The sequence below is a fragment of the Dipteris shenzhenensis genome, chromosome 16 (genome assembly GCF_047967505.1).
Source record: "Dipteris shenzhenensis isolate YYH24624 ecotype China chromosome 16, Dip_SZ_1.0, whole genome shotgun sequence".
In the NCBI taxonomy this organism is placed as follows: domain Eukaryota; kingdom Viridiplantae; phylum Streptophyta; class Polypodiopsida; order Gleicheniales; family Dipteridaceae; genus Dipteris; species Dipteris shenzhenensis.
Genome location: NC_141611.1, coordinates 53,964,214 through 53,974,698, shown reverse-complemented (window position 1 = coordinate 53,974,698; position 10,485 = coordinate 53,964,214). Strand labels below are relative to the sequence as shown.

The 10,485-nt window shown below is 41.3% G+C and overlaps 1 long non-coding RNA gene across 1 annotated transcript in view; it reads left to right on the top strand.

Moving 5' to 3' along the window:
• The first annotated feature begins 1,674 nt into the window (after positions 1–1,674).
• The window catches only part of LOC147893133 (uncharacterized), a 56,043-nt gene continuing 47,232 nt past the window's right edge, over positions 1,675–10,485 (top strand). The window contains exon 1 of the long non-coding RNA XR_015542322.1: positions 1,675–1,770. This is a non-coding gene — a long non-coding RNA (uncharacterized LOC147893133). The remainder of the gene's footprint in view (positions 1,771–10,485) is intronic.

Below are 10,485 nucleotides of genomic sequence, written 5' to 3'. Positions count from 1 at the left end.
GGAAACTCATTCTCTATTTCTGCATAAGCTCCTTCTCTATTTCCGCATGAGCATAAGCATGAGCTTATGCTTATGCTCATGCATGAGCATGAGCTTATGCTTAAGTTTCCGCATAAGCTCATTCTTCTATTTCTGCATAAGCTCATTCTCTATTTCCTCATAAGCTTATGCTTATGCTTCTCTCATTCCCCGTCATCTCTTTCCCCTTCTCTATTTCCCCCTTCTCTCATTCTCTATTTCCGCATAAGCATAAGCATGAGCTTATTCTCTCTAACTCTTATTCTCTATTTCCCTTTTCTTCCTCTTCTCTTTCCTTTCCCTCTTCTTTCCTTTCCATCTTCTTTCCCTCTTTCCTTTCCCTCTTCTTTCCTTTCCCTCTTCTTTCTTGCCTATGCCTATGCCTATGCCTATGCTTATGTTTGTTTTTTTGTTTTCTATTTTCGTGTTTGTGTCTATGTTAGACATGGGATCACGTCGCTCATCCGACGAGTACGGACAGCCTCGCAGGAGGAGAGCTCACGATCTATATGCTCTAGAGGACTTTGATTCCTCTCAGGCGACTACCCCGAGGAATCCCCCTGGTCCGACTCCTCTCGGACCTAGCACTACGACTACCCCTGGTCCGACTCCTCTTCCACGTAGCACTGCAACTACCCCTCAGGGAACTCCTTTGCTAGTCACGCATGGCTTTGTCGGGAGTCTCGACGAGTTTGTAGCGCAAATGAGCGATGAGGAGGCAGCGTGATTCTTCTCTTTGCTCTCTTAGAGGACCTCAGCAATTCCTTCCCCTACACCGATGGGTGGACGTACTGCCCAGCCATCCCCTCGCACCCCTTCGACCGCGAGATCATCACCTACGCATGCCTCTCACAAGGGAAGGAAGAGTAGGATGGGCGGCTCATGTTGTGCTGACTCGGGAGATGTAGACGAGTCAGCACACTCATGCTCCTTTAGGTCTCCACTTGGTCCGGAGACACAGTATCAGTCAGGTCCCTTTCCCTCTCCTAGTCCCACTGCTACTCCTCGCTCCCGGAAGCGCTTGTGCAGCTTCCACTCCTTCAGACTCTGCTACCGTCAGTCCCCCTTACTCATTAGGGGATCTCTCCTATCAAATCACATCTGCCGGAGAGATAATAGAAGATAAAAAGGGCAAAGCAGTGATGGCTACCATGAGGAGGTTGATGAGTCATCACTTCAAGAGCGGCATAAATACCGATTGGCGGTATCAAGATGCCCAAAAGAAGCAGGCGGTGATTGATGAGTTAAAACAAAGATACCCTAATCCACCATATGTGGAGTTTAATGACGATTATATGCGAGAGCGCATGGGTTTGGTCCTGAAGCATCGTAGATCAACCTTGCGTACTTCCATCACAAAGGGGTTGGCTAAACCCAGCTGGGCAGACAAAGCTGATTGGAAGTACTTCAAGAAGCAACATAGGGACCATCCCGAAATGTTCGAGGGTCAGAGGAGGGCTGCGAAGAGATGGCTGGATATCATAGGTACTTCGCACTTTGGTGTAGGTGGACGGTATGCGTTCGAGGCAACCGTGATAAGTCTACTTCTTCTCATTTAATGTATTGTTCTATTTGTTTTACTTACATATTACATGCACTTTAGCTAACTCTAACTCTCGTAAATTGGATCCATAGCAAGCTGTGATGGGTCGTCTTCCTACAGATGCAGAGACGCGACGCGCATTTTGGATAGGAACAAAGCCGTGGTTCATTGAGCAAGAGGCAATGGGAGCGACGGTCGATTGGGCTGAGGTGGCTGCTCGCACGGTATAAGTTTACTCATACTTGTAATCTCACTTTTTAATTTAAGTTCCAATCTAATTTTTTATTTATATGGTTCACTCTTAGGGTCAAATCTCAAGCATCCCATCATCGGAGGTGAGCGATTAACAGGGCCAAGGATCAGACAGAGGTGGCGAGGACATGGGAGAAGACGCAGGTGTCGAGGACCAAGGAACAGGCCAACAAGATGAAGATGATTCGGATTCGGATGAGTAGTAGTGGTAGTAGCATTTTGTATATCCGCTCGTTTGAGCAATTTTGTATCGCCCTTTCGAAAGGGTAATTTTGTTACAAACACTGTTGTATATGTCCGACATGTATATGCATTTGTTACTCATCATTTCACAAGAACAATTTTGTATCACCCTGCAAGCAAGGGAAATTTTGTTATAAAAAACTTTCTTTTGTAATTACAAAAAAAAAAAAGGATTAGTGGGCCTAAACAGGGCCAAAAGGAAGCCCTGTTTAGCCCCACTAACCCTTTTTTTTTACTTCTGTTAATCGTCGCTATATAGCGACGTGTACCAGTGTCGCTATATAGCGACGATTAACAGTGTCGCTATATAGCGACGTTTGCATCGTCGCTATATAGCGACGTTTGCCAGTGTCGCTATATAGCGACGATCCTTTTCCACGCTTTTAGCGACACTTATAGCAACGTTTGCGCCCGTGAAAAAAATTTTTTTAATGTAAAAAGCGTCGGTATTTCTGTCGAAAAATGGCCTATGCCTTGTAGTGACCGCAATTGTCATAGAGACTAGAGAAAGGGCACAACCACACATGATCAATTATGCATTGATGGCCGAGGTGATGTGCCCACAAGTCTTGCAAAAGTGCATGGCAACAACAATTGGATGGAAGCCATGTACTCAGAGCAAGTTTCCATCATGAAGAATAACACTTGGAACCTTGTGGATCGTCCAAGGAAACACAAGGCCATTGCTACCAAGTGGGTGTATAAAGCTAAGTATAAGGCTGATGTATCATTTGATAAGTACAAAGATCGGCTCATGGCAAAAGTATTTGCATAGGTCAAAGGTTTTGACTATCATGATATGTTTGCTCCCACAACTATATTAACCACAACCTGTGATGTATTGGCTTTAACAGTGCAAGCAGGGTGGAAAGTTTTACAGATGGATGTCAAATCTGATTTTTTGAATGGAAAACTCAAGGAGGAGGTTTATGTGGAACAAACATCAGATTTTGAGATCTTCGGTTCAGAAGGCAACGTTTGCAAACTCTGTAAGGCACTTTACGACCAAAATAGGGGCCTCGTATCACAAGGAGGCATGAAGAGAATATCTCACAAACAAAGGAGATGCTGAGCAAAGAGTTTGAGATGACAGGTCTTAGACTTATGCATTTCTGTTTGGGCATTGAGGTTTGGCAAGAGTCAAATTAGATCTTTGTCTCACAATAGAATTATGCTAGAGAGATTATGAAGCATTTGGAATGTCTGAGTGCAATGACAAAGTTAGTAGATACTTGCACGTTGAGCTTGGTTTTTCAATGGGGAAGGTTTACCATTTCTTGTTCACAAAGAAGATAGCTACTGGATATGTTGTGATTGTGATTTATGTGGATGATTTGATACTGACTGGTAGTGATGATGATGACATTTTTGGAATTAAGAGCATGCTCAAAATGGAGTTGGCATAGAGGTGTTGAGAACACTTGATGGTATTTGGCTTATGCAATGGTAATATGCTATGAACATGCTAGAAAGGTTTGGGATGAAGGAATGTAAACCTATGGATACCCCCGTAAATTAGAACTTGAAGATTATGGCAGATTCTAGAGCTGAGATAGAGGATGTAACTATGTATCAACAGATGGTTGGGAGTTTGATTTATTTAACCATCACCCAGTTTGATTTGAAATATGATGTGCCTCTCATTATTCAGTTTATGTAGAAGTTATGGAAGCCTCATTTAGATGTAGTAAGAAGGATCATGAGGTATGTCAAGGATACATATGAGTATGGTAGAGACATAGAGATGGTTGGATACACAGATGTAGATTGGGCAAGATGTCCATATGATAGACGGTTTACCAGTGGTTACGCATTTAGTCTTGGCAATGCTATGGTTAGTTAGAGTAGCAAAAAGCAATCTATAGTGGCATTGTCTAGTACATAAGTAGAGTACAAAGGAGCAATCTATAATGGCATCCTAGTACAGAAGTAGAGTATAGAGGAGCAATCTATAGTGGCATTGTCTAGTACAGAAGTAGAGTACAAAGAAGTTGCACGTGATATTGCTTGGCTCTAGAAGCTTTTGCAGGATTTGGGACTACATATGCATAAGCCAATCAGACTTTACTGTGATAAGATGAGTAGTGTGCAGTTGGCAAATAATACGGTTTATCATGCAAGAACCAAGCATATTGAGATTCGCAATATTAAGGCATGTAGAGGTAGCTAAAGTGTCAGCAAAACAAAGGTAGCTTCAAGAGATTGTCCAAGAAAGCCTTTCTTCTCTCTTTCTTAACTCAAATATTTTATGCAGAATCGGATATTTACAATTAATTATATGAGTTCATTCTATCATTAGCATTTGTAGACACGAATGTACATGTTGCAAATGATTAGATGTCCACTTAGTAAATAATGTTGCTTGCTTACATGATGCATTCGATTCAAAAACATTTGTTCATTTGGCTAGGACTACAATAGTCTTCTATCTAGTGTGGAAGCTATAGATATTTGCAATGCATTAAACTATGATCTAAGCATTCCTGTTATTTCATCTTGATGTGCAATTTTAACAATGACTTGTATGGTAGGTTTTGAAGCTTGAAAGTGGACATTGGATAGTTGTGTTTTTTAAAACAAAGAAAAGTAAGTGAAAAAATAGTAATTTATAAGATGGTTTTTGTCTTAGATTTGTTTTTCACGTTTTGCTGAATAGAGAAAAATGAGTCAACTAAAAGTACTTTTCTGCTTGTAATATAATTTGATCTAGAATTTTTTGAGAAGTTTAAAAAGCATTGCAAAAAATGAACCTTTATCTAAAAAATCCTAATAAACAATGTTATTTTAACGTTAAAAGGATTTCTAGTCATTCATTGGAACTAGTGAGGACCAGAAGTAGTAGATGAGATGATCACATCACTGAATCAGGGCCCCTATAGTTGCAAGAGAGCTCACAACTAGGGGATGCCTTGGCCACTGACTTTACTCTAGCATTAATTAGCTATCATATAGGACTTTTGACTTGTCAAAATATAGCATGCATTAGTAGCAAAAAAAACATAAGGAGCAAATATTTGGTTCAAGTTTTTTGTCTCCGGTCCTGTAATCATTGCAAAAAACCCCTAGCATTTCAAGTGGAAATCCAGCTAGATATGTAGGTGGTCTCGATCTTTCAAAATAATTGAAATAGATATTAATATATATAACCATTACAAATGGCTATACAATTGTGCTTCATCCTAGATAGTCATTAAGATCCTTTCTTACTTTGCGTATTCTAAGGTTACATGGATTGTGTCGCCACAAGAGTAGTGGGCATCCAACCACAATAGGCACTTGCATAATGTTTAAGAACATTGAGTTGGTTGTATTGGTCATCATAAACTCAGGTTCCCTGAAAATTACTTCTTCCACAAACAAATTGTAATTCATCTGTAATCTATGATCTTCACACAACGTCTTCACTTCTTCCCCAAACATAATTCATATATTTATGGATCACGGTTTTGATGGGTTTGCACATATAATTTTTGCTCTTCACACTTTTGTCTTCTCTAGAGACAATTCTTCTACTTGCAATATATTGTCTTCTTTATTAGGATATTTAGGCTAGGTTCATTCCTTAGCAAAGTGAGTGATCCTCTTTCCTTTTAATTTTGTTCTAATTTATAAAATTCCTTCACTCATATACATATATGATCATCATATCTTTTACTTTCTGTTGATCAGAGCTTCACACGAACATCGTTGTTACTGTTAACCTTAGCTTTCTCATGACACACAACACACTATATATTAAGGTTTGAGCATAGGTCTTGGAAATTTTTGTATCAGGGTTTTGTAGGGATTAACCCCCCCGTTTTTTTCTATCCTTTAATACCAAAGTCAGCACGTTTCTTTTAAATTAAAAAAATATAAAATGGCAAGCCATTATCCGTCCTTTTCTATTGTTACCATAACATGTATAGTCAGTACCCCTCTTCACATCTTAAACCTGAGTTCTCAATACATTGTGGTGCCTTAGTCACAAGGGCTACAAGTGGTAATGGGGAGCATTATATTTAAGGGTCCCACATCATTCCGAACATGGGATTGTCACTCTTATCTCCAGTTAGCACATGGAAAGGATTTGCCCCAGATGGCATCAAGAATTAGCAGCTCTTAGTAGCACAACTGACTAACTCTTGAATTATCAGAATTATCATAACAACCCATATGACCATGGGGAAAATCCAAATATCATCGTGGCTCCCGAAGGGCAATGTGTACGTGTGTGTGGCATGTTGGCCACAAGGTTACCAGAATGAGAGTCTACTAGTTATAGGCATATTCATAGGTTTACCATGGTCTCCACAGGGATGGATGTGTGTGTGTGTGTGGCCTATGTATAGCCACATGGTACTAGTAGCCCATTAGATGAACTTCGTGGTCCTTGCACACCGTGTGCATGCGTGCGTGCATGCGTGCGTGCATGTGTGTGTGTGTGTGTGCGCGCGTGCGTGCGTGTGTGTGTGTGTGGATTAAGGGGAACCACCATCTTATAAAAAAGGGTTAGTCCACACTCATGTAAAATACAAAGCATTTTAATGGGGCTACATTTTCCTTAGCTTGGAACTAAAATAGCTCCCAGAACCAGTGCGATGGTTGAGAAATTGTTGCACAAGGACTAATAGGACTAAAATAGCTCCAACAACTAGCATGTTGGTTGCGGATATGAACCTTGAGGGGTCCCCTTTAGGGATTGACATACCACAATGGTCTTCATGCCAACGTGGTGGTCTCTCCATGCCAACATCATTGCTTGAACCAGCACGGTGATCAGCACAATAAAAGATTGTGTTGCGCAGTGATAGATGGCAAAGCTGCGCAATGACAGGTGGCAAGGCAAAAGTTTTGTGCTGTGGTTAGGCCAACGTGGTAGTCGCTCAATGCCAACATAATTGCTTGTCACTTGAACCAGCACGGTGGTCAGCATAACAAAAGATTCTATTGCGTAGTGACAAATGGCGAAGCTGCGCAATAACAGGTGGCAAGGCAAAAGTTGTATGATGTAGAGCAACAATCTCTATGCTCATGAGTAAATGCATATAGTGCCATGTGTCGAGCTTTGCGCTGTTGTCAATGATAAGATTGTGTCTCATAACTAGCTTCATGCTGCATGCAATCTATCCCATTTACTAGCTTTGAGCGGGTGAGGGATCACAAGCCCAAGGGGTCAGTATGAGATATAGCTTCCTTTGGGGGTGATATGGATTGAGGAGATCGACGATGACTCTACACACTCATTTGCATAGCTAGTTCTTAGATTGTAGCTAATTTCTCTTTTTTGTATAGAGTAGGAGTCCTTTTAGCATTTCTTGTAATTGATTTTGTGGCCTTATACATTCTTATCCCCTTTAGGAAATATTTGCGATGGATCTTGCATTATATGTTCATGCCTCACCCCTTTAAGGGAATTTTTGTAATGCATCTTGCATATGTATTCATGTCCCCTCAAGGGTTCTTCTCATACACATTAAACACTCTTTTATGTTGACTTATAGTGGGGTAAAATAGCGGTAACAAATCTCTAATCTGTCCCACCAAATTGTTCAAACACTTATGGTCTAGGGCGGTGGAGTCTTTTAGGAGGATCAGACAACATATAGCTATTGTGGTAGGCCATCTTGTCCTTAAAATGCTATTTGGAATTATAGTTGGCAATATTCGTTCGTCAAGCACTTTTTATGCGCATGGGGTGCACACACGTGTGCGCGCGCGCACAGAGAGAGAGAGAGAGAGAGAGAGAACTCCCCTCATTATGTGATTTTCTCTTCTCTTGCTTTTACTCAGAGAGAGAGAGAGAGAGAGAGAGAGAGAGAGAGGGAGAGAGAGAGAGAGAGAGAGAGAGAGGGCTCCCCTCATTATGTGATTTTCTCTCCTCTTGCTTTTACTCCCTTCCTAGCTTTTTATGGTCACAAATTAATTGTAAGTAGACATGCAAGGCATGTCATATCATTGTGGCTCTTTGTATAATGATGATTGAAAACTCTTTCAATCAAAGGAAGACTGACACAAGACAAGCTAGCTCCACTTGTGGAAACATGTGCACCTTTAGAACTGTAATGGGAGTCCAAAGCGTTTCTTGAACATAGAGTATTCAAAAGGCGAGCATTGCTTCTAGGAATCCCATTGGTAGCAAGGTCTCCAAGTTCATGCATATCCATCCTCTCGAGGTTGCGCAAACAAATTGAGAGCGATCCAATCGTCAGGTTGGGATCAGATGGCCACAAACCATTGAGGGTGAAGTGTCCATAATGACCGTTTCCATGCCCATGGGTAATCATTCCAATGAGTGAAACCTGTAATTGCCATGCAGAATCGGTGTCCTTGGACCTCACCCGAAGTCTTGGAATTGCCGTCTTTTTTTGGTCCATCTTATCATGGATTATGCATACATACTTTTTTGGATCCATCTCGGAGTACCTACGCCATGCATAGTATAAGTTCCTACAACTTTGTTGCTGTATCATATGCATCTTTCTCTCTTCCATCAGCGAATTGCGCTCATCTTGACTTTTTGTGGCTGCCAATTGAGCCTTGATCTGGCTGCACAAGCTACATTTAGAGAATTCGCTCGTCTTAGCAAGGGCTACATTTTTTAAGTCTGATTTCCAAATCCTACCAAATGTGGATGTGGATAGGCTCTGATAACCACGTTGATTAAGTGAAGTGTTGACCTCACGTAGGACGTCTATCTTCTTATACACTTCAGGTATCACTTGCTGTGTCTCTCTAGAACCATCCTGCATGGTTCTACTCTTGTGAGGCATATGCTCTGTGCTATTATCCACAAAGTGTTGAATGAGAGCCCTTCCCATACCTATGTGCTCCCTGCTCCTCCTCACAATCCCTGAATTGCCATGCACATATCGCTGCACACCACTCTCAAATTGCTCCCTGTATCGATAAAATGATGTCCTTGGAATTCCATGCATCTCATACCATGCTCTACAACAGACATCCCGACCGTTTATCTTGAAGTTGTAGCATATCCTCCCTGTGTAGTCATGATGCCAAGCCGTTGACAACACATCGTATATAACGTTTGTACGAGACTCCAAGGAGCTGCCCCAAAAGTTCTTCCTTAGATTCATTAAGAGATCTCGCTCTGCATGTTGGCAACACCTACTCCCACAACAATCGATGGAAGAAACCTGCTGCACCGAATCTAGTGACATTTTGTACATTGCTGTTGGAGGCTCTCTTTGTTTAGGCACCCTGTTAATGAAAGTGTACCTTCTTTTCTTTGATGTTGGATCATCCCTTTTCAACATTTGATCATTGACCAACTCATCTATACCAGCAACGTGGTCCATGGGCACATATTGTTGCAATGGGCTTCCTTCAAGTAAGGTAATCTGCTTGATGGGCCACTTTACTAGGCTGAGAGAGCCGACATCTTGCATAGAAGACCCTGAGTCACTTCCTCTAATTTGTTCTTTCTTTTCAATACCCACACCAATGCAATCGTTACCCAATAGGTCAAAGTTTATAGAGTCTCCCGGGAAAACATATAAGATCACACCTTCCCCCACGGTCTTTGTTTTGCTCTCATCCCATAAGACAACCTTTTTCTCTTTCCAAGATTCACGAATGAAATTGTCAGTTTCCAATGAAGAAACTGGCATTGCCTCAACATAAGGTTGCTCAGGCTCACTTGGTGCATCTTCTTTAGTTACCGCATCACCTAAAGAATCACCAACATGTTTTAGAGAGCCCTTAGGCCACTTGACAACGCTCCAAATTGCCTCACCAACAAGCACTGCATCCATAGTGGGAAATGGCAAGAGCATTTCACTATTGATAGACTTCTCCACTATCACCGATACATTTTCTGTCCCAATCTTCACACCACTACAGTAGGCCTCCGGATCTATTGCACACACTCCACCAATTCCAACCACTTCATTCCCCACCATCATCATGACCTTCTCCCCACTTCTGATAGCCATCCCCTATCATTACGATTACGGAGAATTAATTATGAACAAATTACAACCAAAGAATTTCATAAGACCATCAAACATGTCCTAGAGGGGAAGAATGGCATTGGTGCAAATCTCTATAAAGCATGAATGAGTCTATACAAAATTTTCATGAAAGCATGAATTATTTCCCTAAAAATTTTAGTAATTTGATAAAACTTTTTCTAAAGCATGAATTATTTTCACCATCATCATGACCTGATTCATGCATCTGATAGTAGCCATCCCCTCTCATTACGATGACAAGAAATTGATTATGAACAAACTACAACCAAAGAATTTCATAAGACCAACAAAGTTGTCCTTGTAGCGGGGGGAGAATGGCACCAGTGCCATTCTCCATGTGAATTTGGCTAACCTATGGAGAATTGCATATTTCTTATCTTTGAAAAGGGGAATGGCACTAGTGCCATTCTCCCCATGCATTGACTTGTGAAAAACATATGTCTTCATAAGAGGAGA